This window comes from Onychomys torridus, chromosome 23 (genome assembly GCF_903995425.1).
Source record: "Onychomys torridus chromosome 23, mOncTor1.1, whole genome shotgun sequence".
Classification (NCBI taxonomy): domain Eukaryota; kingdom Metazoa; phylum Chordata; class Mammalia; order Rodentia; family Cricetidae; genus Onychomys; species Onychomys torridus.
Genome location: NC_050465.1, coordinates 52,669,477 through 52,684,942, shown reverse-complemented (window position 1 = coordinate 52,684,942; position 15,466 = coordinate 52,669,477). Strand labels below are relative to the sequence as shown.

General features: G+C 35.3%; 1 protein-coding gene across 1 annotated transcript in view; it reads left to right on the top strand.

Annotated features, from left to right (window-relative positions):
* The window catches only part of Erbb4 (erb-b2 receptor tyrosine kinase 4), a 1,064,935-nt gene that overhangs the window by 819,430 nt on the left and 230,039 nt on the right, over positions 1-15,466 (top strand). The window lies entirely within an intron of this gene.

Below are 15,466 nucleotides of genomic sequence, written 5' to 3'. Positions count from 1 at the left end.
TAACAGAAGTAGAAAATAATAGATATGACAAAATAATGAAGATAATTCTTGATAAAGGGAGATTACTTTTTCAGAAGACTAAGAATTAAATAGGTGAAAAGTGAATACTGATATATATAAAAGAATATATGTAAATACTACCATCGAACAAATTTTACCTGGCCCCTATTTAAGAGCCACAAAACAGTTACTAATAAACTACTGAGTACTGAGGCATTTTTACTTACGCTATTGCCCAAGTATAATTAATTGGATGTTTTAAATAAGTATGATCTAAAAATGACTGTATGATTTGTAATGCATGTCTTTGATTTTCTGCCCTCCTCTTGTCCTCATTTTAATGCAGGTTTGTTATGTGTAAAAGATTACTTCAGATCTGTATAGAAAAAAAAATTTACTTTAGTATATTTGCTGTTACACAAAGTAAATTTTGTTAGTGTAATGACGTTAGTGAATTAATATCTTTGCTGTCATGATGTGGTTTCTAGGCCTATTTATAATACCACAAAATAGGATTATGTATTCAGTGACTAAAGTAGGAATGGATAGACAATTAAGACTTTGTGATCAGGTATACTAAAGGAGTACCTAATTAACTGTAAGACTCCTGTTCCTGGAGACATTACCACAGTTCAGCAGCTTAATATAAAATTCTATAGGGAAAATAACAGGCATGTCCTGGACAGTTCTGACACGCATGTGGTCACTAGGCTGACAACGTCTGTCTTTTCAGATAGAACTTTCAGTTTCCTTTAAAGCCCACTTAGGTTATTTCAGACCCAAATTCTTTGAAGTTAAAGGAATTATGTCTACTTTCTTGGAGATAAAACACTTAAGATATTTCTGAGATGTGTTTTTCCAAACACAAGTGAATAATTATGGGACGTCACCATTTCAGATTAAAAAAAAAAAAAAAAAAAAAAGTTCACAGCTTGAGTGAAAGCTAATTTTCCCAAACAGTGCTAGGCTTGGTTGAATGGAATTACAGTTCATGGACCCTTGTGTTTGTTTGTAAACTCAGATTCCAATTTCCATATGTAAGATGACATTTCTGTCCCACCAGCAACTCCCAAATACCTGGCAGCCACTTATCAAATTCCCACACAGAGGCTGAATATTGATTATAAATGCTTGGCTGATAGCTCAGACTTGTTACTAGCTAACTCTTACATTTTAAGTTAACTAATTCCTTATTCATGCTCTGCCATGTGAGGTGCCTTTATTAGCATGGCACATTCATCTCCTGCTCCATCTGTGTCTGACTAATGACTCCTGAATCTGCCCTTCTCCTTCCCATCATCCTTCATTTGGTTGCCCTGCCTATACTTCCTTCCGGGCTCCTGGTAAATCAGTTTTTTATTAAACCAATTCAAGTGACAAATCTTTACAGTGTACAAAAGGATTACTTCACATCACTCATATGCTTAGGTCAAGCCAATATACATTGTCTCCTTATCTGGAGGAATGTGAAAATGATATTTCATCAGTAAGTTCCTTTCATATCAACACATGTATTAGTATTTGGTTGTACAAATAGCAGATTGTATATACTATAAAAGAGTCTTCAATCCTGGGCATCATATTCCACCTTTGCTGGTGTCCTGTATATACCATAACAAATTAAATTTTATTTCCTCGAGTAAGCTGTGATAGTTTCTAGAACTGAGATTACCTCTGTCCAAGAATACTCTATAGGTTAGATGAAAATCTCCATCTTGGCTGCAGCTACTGAGTAGTCCTTCTGTGACCAGTGTCTACGCTGCTGACTAAAGAGCCCTCAGCTCAAGAATCTAATCTTTTTATTAAGTTTTCAGACCTGGAGTCTTCCTTATGATTGTTGGTAACCTGCATTGTCCCATAGAATAGCCCATTGCCAGGTGTGCTCAGTGAATACTTGAAAAGTAATTAAATAGAGAAGCTCTCTTGTCCCCATGCATCATAGTTCTAAGACAATTCTATGAACAATTGGTTGTAAAAACAGCATAAATAATTTAGCCATGTTAAAATATTAATTTTCAGTACATTGTGTCAATAAAAATATTTAAGTTGTTTAAATTATATATGTGTGTGTGTGTGTGTGTGTGTGTGTGTGTGTGTGTGTGTGTGTGTACTGAAGTGTACTGCTCTAAACCAATCATCATGAACAGGGAATTTAAGACTTAGTTATACTCGAAATAATAAGTGCAGAGGAAAGGCATTTTCACGAAAGGCTGTTTATTTCTTCAGCTGCAGTAGGTTACAGATGGGATGAGTCAAACAGATCCCAGAGAAAACGTCTGTTTGCCTGGATCCATTACATGTCAAATATATATTGTCTGTGAACAAAACTTTTATAAAATTTTACAAGAAGACTAATATGATATTTTTGGTCCACATTTATAAGCCTCAGTTTGTCTACTTTTAAAATAGATAATTACTCCTAGTTAGAATCACACTGTATGAATCTTCATAAAATTATACATTCTTCAGAATATTGGTAATAGAGTATTATTAAATTTTGGTATTCCCATAAATAACCAATAATTAAATAGAGATATTCCTTACATATAGGTCAGAGTTTCTGTTTTTATTCCTGTTTCATGGTAATCAAGGAATCAAACTTACTCTCCCTTATAACTTAGACACACATTGTATTAAATCCTAAGAAATATCTTTTTTCATATTTCCTATTTCACTAAAGGAATCTAATTAACTGGGACCCCCTCTGTGATGTGGTTACATAAAATGATGTGTAGATATTAGAGTAAATTGCTCTCCTCATGCCTTTTCTTATTACCTCAGCACATTCCCTAACTAATCATTCTTTTATAAACATACAATTATTTTTGCATATTATGTATGTAGGCAGGAGCTAATTAACAGGGAGCAGTCTGATTTACCAATGAAATTCTCTCTCAGTGATTTTATTCTCAGCTACTATCCACACTCAAGAACAAAGTGTTTTAATTTCACGGTATCTCAGCACTAAAGAATGAGTGTTAGGAGAGGGAACCCCACCTCTTCAAGACTCTGAGTGCTTGGAGTCATTGTCATTTTTATGGCATTCTGTTTTTCTGCTCAGAATAATGCATTCCATATGCTTGAGTCATTTATAGAATAATTATAGACACTTTCAGCAGAGTAGAAATAAAACAACAAAGATCTTTTACCATACAAACTTTACTTTTGGGTAAATAAACCTTCTTAGTTTAATGAACAAACCAAATTTTTCAAAGTTACATCATTATTAATCTTCTGGACACAAAAATACTGGACTTGAAACCCCAGGATCAAATCCCATAGCAAATTAAACACCAGGGGAAAAAAGAGCCAATTGGAAGAAAAAAAATGTTTTTTTCTTTCAGAATGGTGCCACTTCTTTCTGTTTCAAAAGCTTCTTGGTATTTAATGTAGACCTTGCCTTCATACTCTAAAGTCATTCCCAAAACATGTCTTGGGTGTAATAAATTATCATTAATTTTCAGATTATGTATGTAATAACAGTTATCACCGCTACCACTACTATTTTATAAATGAGGAAACAGGATAAGAAAACCAATTTTCAATATTTCACCTGATTAATAGGTAGTAGAATAGGGGTTAGAGTTCAGATGTCTGACTTAAAACACATACTTCTTCCTCTCTGGTGAACTGCTAGTCATGGAAGGGCTATTTTATGAAGAGTGTAACTAGGTCTTTTACAGCCTTCTAGTTTTGCTTATTGTCTCTCAATTTCAGAATTGATATTATCAATAGTGATCTGGAGCTCATTAGATAATATGAATTATTAGTTGTAGTAAATTGATAACATTAGATGACATTTCACATGCAGAAAGTTAGCCTTAAGCTTTTGGGTCATTTAACGAGTAAAAGAACAAAATATAGTATAGCAAAGGAGACCAGAAAAATGGGGTTAACCAAAGAAGAAAGCAAGTAAGGATGAAGTCCTGGGAACAGAGAACAAAGACTATATTTATGGATTGAGAGTGATCCAAAATTTAATGACTCAGAAACAGATGTTGAGAGATTTAAGATTATCAGAAATTAAAAATATGTGTTTTTGAAAATGATGGAGTTAAAATTAAAGCACGTTAAGGAGAGAAGCAACAAATTGAGATTGCTTGTATTACAAAAACTACTCAACATGTTTGCTCTATGTGACAAAGTACAGAGAATCAACAGATGAAGTGTGGTGTATGTGTGTGTGTGTGTGTGTGTATGTGCATGTGGGTAAGTGTCTCTCTCTGTGTGTGTCAGTGTGTGTCTGTGTGTGTGTTTAAATTGGTGAACATACTAATGCATATAAAGTCTGGTAGGAATTATTAGGAACTTCTTATTTCAACAGATAAAGAACAACTTCTGTTAAAACCTTTCTTAGGCAGTTGATGGAGAGCAATGCTCACTTTAAAGTATGGAATTTGGCAGCAGAGACTAAGGATCACACATTCACTTAAACTTGAAGAAATTAACAGATAAGAGGTAAAGGTACAGGAAAAGTAATGATGGATTTCATCTTGAATGAACTGTTAACTAATTTTAACACTTTAGAACAGAATAGAAGAAATACTTGTGTATATTCTAAGAAAAATCCATTGAAGATATCCAGAAAGACACACTGCACTAATAGCACAAGTGGACTACTGTGCTTTGTTAAGTCCACTTGAGAGGTTTACTCACAAATGAAAATGATTCCAGTAAGTAATGTGTTTCATTCATCCCTGTTGTGATTGCTTAAATACAGACCTGGGCATTTAGAAATTTGGGTTTACCAGTGTTTGCCAGATGAAAACATAAGCAAGGAGATCGGGGTCAAGCGATATACTAGATGATATTGGATGACATGAGTTAGAGGAAAAGATCACTGGAAGTTGAGAATGGGAATGAGGTTGGCAAAAAAGGGGAAAAAATACCAAATAAAAGCATAACAGGGTTTATAGAGGAAAATGTTCAAGTTGAGAAGGTGCCAGATTGAGAGTGAAGCCCAGGAAACCAGCATCGAAAAGCAGCACTGATAATAATAATCTGCTTCTTTAATGTTAGCAGGCTCAGTCAATAGGCTTATACAAAGTGTGGACCAGGCAAGCCTGGAATGTAGGTGGATGGAGAGAAATGGGGAGATTCAACCAGAATTTACAACATAAAACTCACTGTCAGATTTACCAGTCCACGGGATTTGAAAAAATTAAGAGAAAACAAAACAAAACAAAACAAAAACGTAATTTTGAGTTTCTGCCTGGATGGAGTAGCATTCACTAAGATGGCTGGGCACTTTGGAGTGCTAAGTTAATGTTCCTGAGCTTATTTTAAATGTATTGAATCTTCAGTGACTTTGACACCTTCAAGAGATGTTAAGTAGAAAACATAATAAAAGTGATACAGCATTTTCGATATGTAGACATGGAACACAAGTGAATAAGAAATATATGAATAATATCTCTTCCCTCTCTTTGACTGGACTCCTGGAGCTCAGCCTGGTAGATGGAAGAGGAATTCTATAAGCAAGGGGCATCAAGATCATGATGGGGAAATCTACCCGAGACAACCAAACCAAGTTAGTGGGAACTCATGAACTGTAGACCAAGAGCTGTGGAGCCTCCATGGGACTGGCCGAGGCCCTCTGCATAATGGAGACAGTTGTATAGCTTGATCTGCTTAAGGGGCCCCCTGGAAATAGGATCAGGATCCATCCCTGGTGCATGAGCTGGCTTTCTGGAGCCTGCTACCTATGGTGGGACACCTTGCACAGCCTTGATGCTTGGGAAGGGGCTTGAACCTGCCTCAGCTGAATGCATAAGGCTCTGCTCACTCCCCATGGGAGGATTTTCCTTTTCAGAGGAGGGAATGGGGGGGGGTGCAGGGTTGAAGAGGAAGGCTGTCGGAGGCTGGAAGAGGGAAGAGAGGGGGATCTGTGGTTGATATGTAAGATAAATAAAAAATAAGACTTACAAATAAAAGGGATCATTTTTTTCTGTCTTCTGAGAGAACTGTGAGTGTGAAGGAATAGGCAGAGAAGTAGCTCCAGAAAGAACATCATCAGGAAAAAGCCATCGGAAGATATTCAAAGGTTTGCAGGGTAAAACACAAAGGATGTTGGGCATCATGACCATCTGGGGGAAAAGCTGCAGGAATTAGGAAGCTAAGCAAATGTGAAAGCATTAGCTCTGGAGATGAAAAGATGCTCTTGTTCACTCTTCCTTTGGAAGAAAATAAATAGAGAGGGGAGAGTGCAGGCAAGCACAGAGATTTTGTAGACAAAGCCTTGGGATTTTCAGTTTAACGCTGCATATTCTGCCTGATGTTATAACTGCCAACATCTCAACACAAAAGCATTTTGAGGGGGTGCATACATGCATGCGAAGGGAGGGTGGGATTATCTGGAAAATTAAATTCAAATGTAAACTGTTCTTATTTTTGTATTTAAATCATTTTGACATTAATTTACAAATTATCAATAATTTCAAATGTGTTCCTCTGCACGAACCCAACTTGAAGGTCATCTATTTTACTTTCTCAAGGAAAATAACAGCTTGCATGATCACTGACTCTGAACTCATTAAATTAGAAGGCTCTTAAATATATAATCAGGATCTAGCAGCACCCTGTATGTGTTCTGAGAAATTAGCAGATTTCAATACCTGTCACGTTAATTGCAAGATGCTGGTATATAACAATTATTCCAAATTGCACAGCCACCTGAAAATTAGCAATTGTATGATTGTGCAAGTGAATAATATTAGAACATCAGTAAATTGCAAAGGATTTTTTCTATTTTTTTTAAATCCTCACATATGATGAATTATAACAGAAATTCCCTCATAAATAAAAGTTACTGGGCTTTTGACTTGCTGGCATAATTAAATTGATAGTCTAACAATAGTGCTTGTTTGAGCAACTTTTCTATAGCTGCTCTTTTAAAATTGAGGTAAATGAAGGGGGGGGGGCTTCATCATCATCATCATGAAAGGCCCCTGATCATGTTCAGCCTTGTGTTTTGAAGCAGTAAGTGAAAATTATAGGAGTAATTCATGCTCAGTCCATTAAGTGGGTATGCCAGTATCCACTTAGAATATAAATCCTTGCATGCATTAACATATACTAAAATGCATGTATAGTGGTATGTTTTGATAGTTTAGAGATTTAGGGATATATTTCACATAATTGTACATTATTGTTAAACTTCCAGATCAATAGTGACCACCCCTTGCATTGTGGGAGAGCATTCCTTAGTATCACTGAACCTCCCATCTGCAACTGATGGATAGCTGCTCTTATTTTTAAACCTACCCAAAACGGTAAAAAAAAAAAAAAAAAAAAAAAAAAGAAAAAAAAAAAAAGAAAAGAAAAGAAAAGGTAACATGTCCATGCACGCATATACTTACACTCACAACTGAAAATATGTAAGTTACATTTAGCTATATAAGATCCATGGCATCATCCTATTTTATTATTCAAATTATTAACCAGTGAAAAAAAATCACACAGAAAACATAAAAATTGCAGAAATGACACTGGCTTCAAACATTCTCACTGTAAATTCTCTGCTTTTTTGATAGACCATTTTCTTTGTCTCTTATTAGAAAAAAAAATGGCTGTAAAAATTTTTCACAGAAGCTGTAGGGGGTCGTGCCGCACGCCTTTAATCCCAGCACTCCAGAGGCAGAGGCAGGCGGCTCTCTGTGAGTTCCAGGACAGGCTCCAAAAAAGCTTCACAGGGAAACCCTGTCTCAAAAGCAAAACAAAACAAAGTTTTACAAAAAATCCTGCCAAGACCTTATTATTTAGACATTTATTTTACAACAGTGATAATTTTGTGTGGTGTTCAGCGTGTTAAAGAGAAGCATTGATGGAAACCAGAGCTTTGATTTGCCCTCTTCTCTAATCAAAGTTTTTGAATCCGTTATTTGGTTTTAGGTATCCTGGATGGAGAAATATACTTACAAGGATCATTACCATTTCTATTTCAAAAGTTTCTAATTGCAGGATCTAATAGAAATACCAATTTTGAAATAATAGGAAAAACAAAAAATTATGTATAGATAATATAAAACCTGATCTTTTTTTAATATAAAACATTAAGTCTAGATTTCTTGGGAGGGCAACCTCTGTCTCTGTCTCTGTCTCTCTCCTTTCTCTATGTGTGTGTCTTTCTGTTTCTCCGTGTTTCCATCTCTCTGTGTGAATCTCTCTCTGTCTCTCCATCTCATTGTCTCTCTCCCTCTCCTTCTTTTTATCCCTACCTCTCTCCCTCTTTCCCTGTCTTCCTTTTCTCTTTCCCTCTTCAGACCACTTCTTTTCTCCTTTTAAATCATGGCACTGTCATTCAATAACCTTACTTGATAGTAAACAAAACTGCGTAAATTTTTCAAGATATGTCCATGGCATATTTTGGTAGTCTGATATTTACATTTGTGTTCTTTAGATTTGCTTGTTTGGGGCTATTTTCAACTATTTATGTATGAATACACTTAGTGATCCTAAAATGTATTCCAGAAGAGTTTTAATGTTACTTAGTAACTTTGTACAGAGAGTGAAGGTAGAACCTATCCACTCTTATGTCTCACTCTATTTCCCATTTTCTTTAAAAGACTAAAATTCTGCATAATCTCAAATGGCATGATAAGTACAGATGAATGACTAGTCCAGATAATGTTCCAGATGGAAGCATAAAGCCATACAATCTTTTTAAAAATCAGAAAGCAGTGAAGACGGCATGGATATGTTTATCACTTATGAAATTTAAAAGGAAATACTAACTTTCCTCCATATTATATTTAGACTATTTCCATAATGACCATTTACTAAACAAAAATTTTAAACATCTTCTTCTGGATGCCCATAAGCCATCCATACATTTATGCAGAGCTGAATGTTAATGGAACACATAATTTCAATAATAGAAAAATAATAGAGAAAGAACAGATTGAAAAATTAATATTCTAGCTGGGAAGAGGATGTTTCATGTAGATGTTGAGTTTTCTTTCATAATAATGATTTCTTTTGCATGTAAATGAAATGGTTTCAGGCAAAGAGTAAAGTTGTCTTGATATTATATTATTTCAGTGCTGTTTGAATTAGTTTAGGTTAGATTTTTTTCCTTTTACATTATCTAGAGGCAGTGAATATGAATTCAGAGCATCTGGGATATAACAACATCTTCTAGGCATTCATTTTTTGAAAGAAATAGTTCCCCTTAATTAGGAATGTGTTCTAATTAGTGGGTGGATGTTTATATAAGTTTAAGAGTGGGTTATATTACTCAACATTATTATTATGTGCCTTAAGATGTGCTTTGTGAAACCAGTAATAATAATCCTCCCCTAAAAATATAAAGAGTAATCTATTCTTATAGAGAAAACATTATTTAAAGTGAGGTACAATGACCAAAAGCTTTTATGAAAGAGGGTTTATTTGTCTTTGCTCCAAGTTCTCTGTGGGAAGTTTTTTAATAGATGAGACAGAGACATCCACACCCTCTCATTTCTCCCTTGAGTTACTTCCAAACTACTATGGGCTCACAAAATAGAATTGGATATTCGTATTTGGCCAAGTTGAATACTTCACAAATAGCTCCGCTTTCTTCATCTCCTCTTTCTTGAAAGCCTAGAGTACATTTTCTTGAGTTATTCATGGTAAGAAAATATTTTACTATTTTTTAATGTTATCATTATTTAAAGTGGCTAGTGACCTGGTGGATTCTACATTTCAGAACTGCACACAGCTGTGCTAAGTTCTGTTTAGTATTAGTTATAAAAGTGTAGGCCAGGCTGTGGTGGCCTTGGGAGGCAGAGCCAGTCGGATCTCTGTGAGTTCCAGGCCAGCCTGGGCTACAGAGTTAATTCCAGGAAAGGCCCACAAGCTATACAGAGAAACCCTGTCTCAAAAAAAAAAAAGTGTAAGGATTTGTTGCTCTTTCATCTCCTCTCCATAAGTGTTGAGTAAAGGAAGATACAGATAATGCCTAGCTCAATGACCAAGAGAGTTGGGAAATAAAATAAAACTAAATGCACATAGGCTTTCGTAGAAAGAGAAGGACCTGGATTTAATATTTTGCTTTCAATGATCCAAGCCTCTTAGAATGGCAGGTGTGATATTTTCAATGCAGTACATGGAGAGAAAAATTGAAAATCTGTACATAATTCCTGTTTTATTTAAGATCTTATTTGTCTACACCAAGCTTCAGTTTGCATCTTTGCATTATTACTCTCTCACAGAGAAGCCCAGACACAGGTAGCTGTAGCCAGGGTTCTGTGTTCTGCAGAACCAGGAATATGACCTCTAATACTTTCTTGATCTTTCTGTCTGGAGGTAGGATGGTCAGTCCAGTCTAAGTTCAGCATCAAAGACAGAAGCGAATGTTCCTTTAGCCCTCCCTCGGTTCTCTGGAATGCCTAATATTTGCTTTTATTTCGGTGGCTGGTAATTTGTTGTACATATTCACAGTAAAATGCAGTGACATGGGAATTTATCTGTTTCACCTGGAAGGTGCTGGTCAACAGATGACTAAGAAAACTGTTGGATCAATAACGACATTGGCACTATGTTGGGTGAGGAGGGGGAATACACCACATTATAAGCAAAGAAAATAATCTGGCAAACAATTTCAAAACTTCTTGAAGAGTATATTTTAATTACCAGTAATTCAGAAACAAGAAAATATTTAAAAAAAAATGTATCAATCTCAATTTAGAAAAGCATTCCATTAAAATATTCTACTCTTTTTCTTGTATTAGAGATACACTATACTTAGTTAAAATATAGGAAGTTACCAAAATATTTCAGGGTCTATGAGTATTTGTGGATTAATTTGAATAAAAAGTTGCTAAATACTCATCAAAGAATTAATTCAGTAGTTTATTAATGTAATGACTATTTAGGACTTACATTTTTATTTTTTATTTTATATGTATGAACATTTGCCTTTGTGAATGTCTGTGTACCACAAATATGTCTGGTTCCTATGGAGGCTGGAAAAGGACATCCAATACCCTGGAACTGAGTTATAGGTGGCTGTGAGCTGATGTGGAATGGTGATATTCGGCAACAAGTTTCAAGGTCTTAACAGGAGCAACAAATGCCCTTAACCTCTGAGATATCTATCTAGTTCCTTATTTAGTGATAATGTCATTTTAAAAAATACAAACCATCCTTAAGGGAAATATGAAGGTATCTATGACACAATTCCAGCACTTATGATGAACTTACAAAAACCAGAAAATTCTCTTTTGAGGGGAAGCAAATCCTATCTAGGGAGTGCCCCATAGACGAGAAGAAATGGAATGATTGTGTCCTGACACCTACACTGGAGAGCAAATACTTAAAAGGGAAATTTCAAAATGTGTGGAGACAGCTAAGGAAAGAGAGGGCCACTGGAAGTAGGGATGTGGTTGAACTAACTCAAAGCTGTTTTGAGAGAGAGAGGTGACCACATGCATGAAAAGCTGCTCCAATGCTGAAAGGAGTTGTTTAAAAGAAGGGCTGCTTGAATTGACAGGGCAGATGTTCCTGCAACCTCTATTTGACAGGGGAGATACACCTACAACCTCTATCGGAGCAGAGCTGTTGGAACTTTTGCCTAAAATTGTGATTCTAACTGGCTCAGGGAGCAACACGATAGAATTAAAGTGAACACATTTAGTCCCATTAATTTAAAGAGAATGTAGAGTCCAGCTACCTATTTTCACAGTTGTTCCAAATACTTCAGTTTTACAAAGGGAAAGAATTGAAATTTTAGAAATACAGCATAAGGTAAACCATACCCTTGTTTATTTAGCAATAATTCCTGTCCACCATCTTAAGGTGATGTTACAAAGAAGGATAGAGTTTCCTCATAAAAAAGAAAAATGGTGGTCTCTACCCTCATGAAAACTCAAAAATGCTATGGAAATAGGATAAAATTAATTAATTATAAATATCTAAAAACAAGTTTGATCTTGGAGTATGTAAAATATAGTAGGTGTTAAGGAGGACACTCTTGTAACTATGATGGCAAAAATGTATTGGGTCCTAGAGCTGGCAATTAACTGGAAGTCAATCATTGATGTGTACCCATTTATATGAAGCACCTGAGATTGTTCCTATAGCAATTGCTAAATTATTATAAAAATTGGAGTGATCTCTTTTTCAAAATTTTAACATTGTACTTTCTCAGATATTATTAATACTAAACTAAATTCACCCAAACTTGGATGGCCTTACTGTCTCAAAATTTGCAAGGACATCCTTAGGTTAACAACAGAACATCTGCATGTGGATTGATTATCTTTAACTTTCTTTAAGAGGGGAAATGACTAATGTAATTAACATAAGTTAGGTCTTTGTAGCTGGAGTTTTCCTGGTCCTACAAGGCTCAGAGCCGCTTAGACCCAAGTAAACACACGGATGCTTATATTAATTAAAACTGTATGGCCTAATGGCTTAGACTTCTTGCTAGCTATATCATACAGTTAAATTAACCCATAATTCTTAATTATGTTTAGCCACATGGCTTGGTACCTTTTTCCAGTTCGGCTTTTACATCTTGCTTCTCATGGCACCAGAGGCTGGCAGAGTCTCCTGACTCAGCCTTCCATTTCCCAGAATTCTCCTCTCTCTGTGTCCTGCCTATATTCCTGCCTGACTACTGGCCAATCAGCACTTTATTTATTAACCAATCAGAGCAACACATTCACAGCATACAGAGTGATTAATATCCACAGCACTTTCCCCCCCCTTTTTTTCAAAAAGAAGGTTTTAACTTTAATATAGTAAAATTACATATAATGAAACAATTATCAAGCAAGAATTACAATTACAGTATCAAGTCTATGTATAATATCTAGTCTATTTATATTTGGCAAAATTAAAGAAGATATCCTATATTTGTGAGTTTAACACATGAGGATATATTCTTTCTCAGTTTGAGAAAGAAAAAGATACCCATATAGATAGATATAAATATTGCCTATAAGAAAAAGGAAGTAACTTCTGTGAAACAATGAGAGATTTTTATCAGTAACTGAATCTTAGGAAGGTAAGAACATGTTATATTACATATAGGTTCAATAGAAAAGTCTTTGCAAAAACATTTTTGTGACACTACTACTGAATGAAATATGACATTTACATATTGAAAAATGAAAATTACTTCCACATTGTAAAGACAAGTTAAAAAACATTCAAACTTGGATAGAAAGAGAGAAATTATCCTTTTGCTTAAATACTACTTCATATTTTAAACGTAGTCAAGAAATCTTGATCAGCAATCAAAGGACAGAGACCTGCTGTAAAACCTATATCATATCAAGTACAAACTGTCGCTGTCAACTGAAGTCAGCCTTGTGCAGTCTGACCCAGATCATTTTCATTTGCTCAAAAAGAAAAATGTGTCATTTATATAGAGCAGGTAGAATTCTAGGTCAGAATAAGCATAAATTGAGAGAAAGGAAGAAATACTGTCTTAATGTAGCTCTCCTTGCCCTAGGCAGTAACCCTTAAAGTGTCTCTAGGGGATATCAATGCTTCCTTTTAGTGTTTCAAGGTCTCTTGTTTCATATGTGAACTATTGTAGTAAAGATTGAATGAAGTGGTGATACAATAGGCACTGTGTTGTATTACCCACTCTCTTCATTTTGCTGTGACAGGTTACCTCAAAAGGGACTCTTAAGCAAGGAAGGAGTTATTTCAGCTCATAGGATGGAAGTATTGGTCATATGGTGGGAAAGGCATTGTAAAGAGAATGCCTCACTACTCCATGGACCAAGGTGCAGGGAAAGAAAGATACAAGTGTTCTTCTGGCTTTCTTTTTCCTTTTAATCTAGTCTAGGACCCCTGCCATAGGATGGTGTGGCCCACATTTAAAGAAGATATTCTTCCTTCTATTAATCCTTTTTGGAAACACCTTATAGACACAAGGTGTACCTCACTAATATCCGAAGTATTTCCTAATGCAATTAATTTATTGACTGGAATTAACAATAACACTGAATGTGTTTATCTTTCCTTAAAATTTATTCTTTTCTTAAGTTTAAAAAATCAGTCCTGAAAAAAATTAAAATGAAGATACAAAAAATAATGCTATGTACAAATTTTATATCTGAGAACATTAGGCCAATCAGGTGCCTTAGGCAGGCAAGGTGAAACAAATGCAACACATCTTTACATCATTGAACAAATGCAGCAGAAACAAATGTAACCCAGCTTTACATCTTAACAAAGGCAGCAGAAACACATATAACACACCTGCACAAAGTTAAAATAATATACCATAGCATAAATAACTGTAACACATCTTAACCTAGTTAAAATAATATTTCACAATATTTCTAGCTTAGGGTTTAAAATGGAAAATCTATAATATATCAAAATTCTTTCCATTTAAAGGTTGTACTTAAGACCAAATTAACTTTTGACTTATTCTCATGGAAGCAAATTATTTCTACACGAGGAAGACAGTCTTTTGTGATCTCATTTCATTTGACTATTTGTGATTGAACAATTGTTAATGAACTGTGTGCCTTACAGCACACAGGAGAATCAACTGGCTATTAAATCCAGTGTTCCTCTTATTTGATTAGAATTTTTACCATATTTAAACTGCTTAGCTAAATAACAAACTGTTGAAACTGTTCTAATTTCCAGAGTTATAATCTTTGACTCAGTTGGCAAATTTTAATACGGTCTTAGAATTTTGTTTTAATGAGGCCAACAAGCAGTTTTTTTTTTTTTTTCAAAAGCATTTACTTATAACAAGGTCAACTTAGGAAACAAAACTATACCCATGATGATAATATTGCAAACTCCTTTCCATGTCATTTTCTGTATGATTGTAATTATTATGAAGTTTTCATAAAGGACCCACAATGAGACCCAATGCTAACAGATTACATTTCTGAATTAGTTAGATATATCCACTTAATTTCCATGTTAATTTATTTACTAGAAACAATAATGGTAATAACCTGGTAGAGGAGCTGGAAATGTGGCTTTGTAGCTGGAGTTTTCTCCAGTCCTGCCTGGCCCAACATCAGGACAAATCTCTCTCACCAGCCAGTCCCACAGCTGCTTGGACCCAACACAGTGCAAACACAGAGACTTATATTACTTACAAACTGTATGGCCGTGGCAGGCTTCTTGTTATCTAGTTCTTCTATCTTAAATTAACCCATTTCTATAAATCTATACCCTGCCACATGGCTCATGGCTTACCAGTATCTTATGTGTTGGTACTCATGGCGGTGGCTGGCAGCATCTCCTGACTCAGCCTTCCTGTTTCCAGAATTGTCTTCTCTGCTTGTCCCGCCTATACTTCCTGCCTGGCTACTGGCCAATCAGCATTTTATTTATACAGAGCAATATCCACAGCATGGCTTGGTGGCTTAGAGTGCACACTGCTCTTCCAGTGGACCTTAGTTGATTCTCAGAACCATATCAGCGAGTGCAGAACCACCTGTCACTTTTTCGCCAGGGCATTTGGTACACTTTTCTCATCTCCATGGGCACTGAAAACATG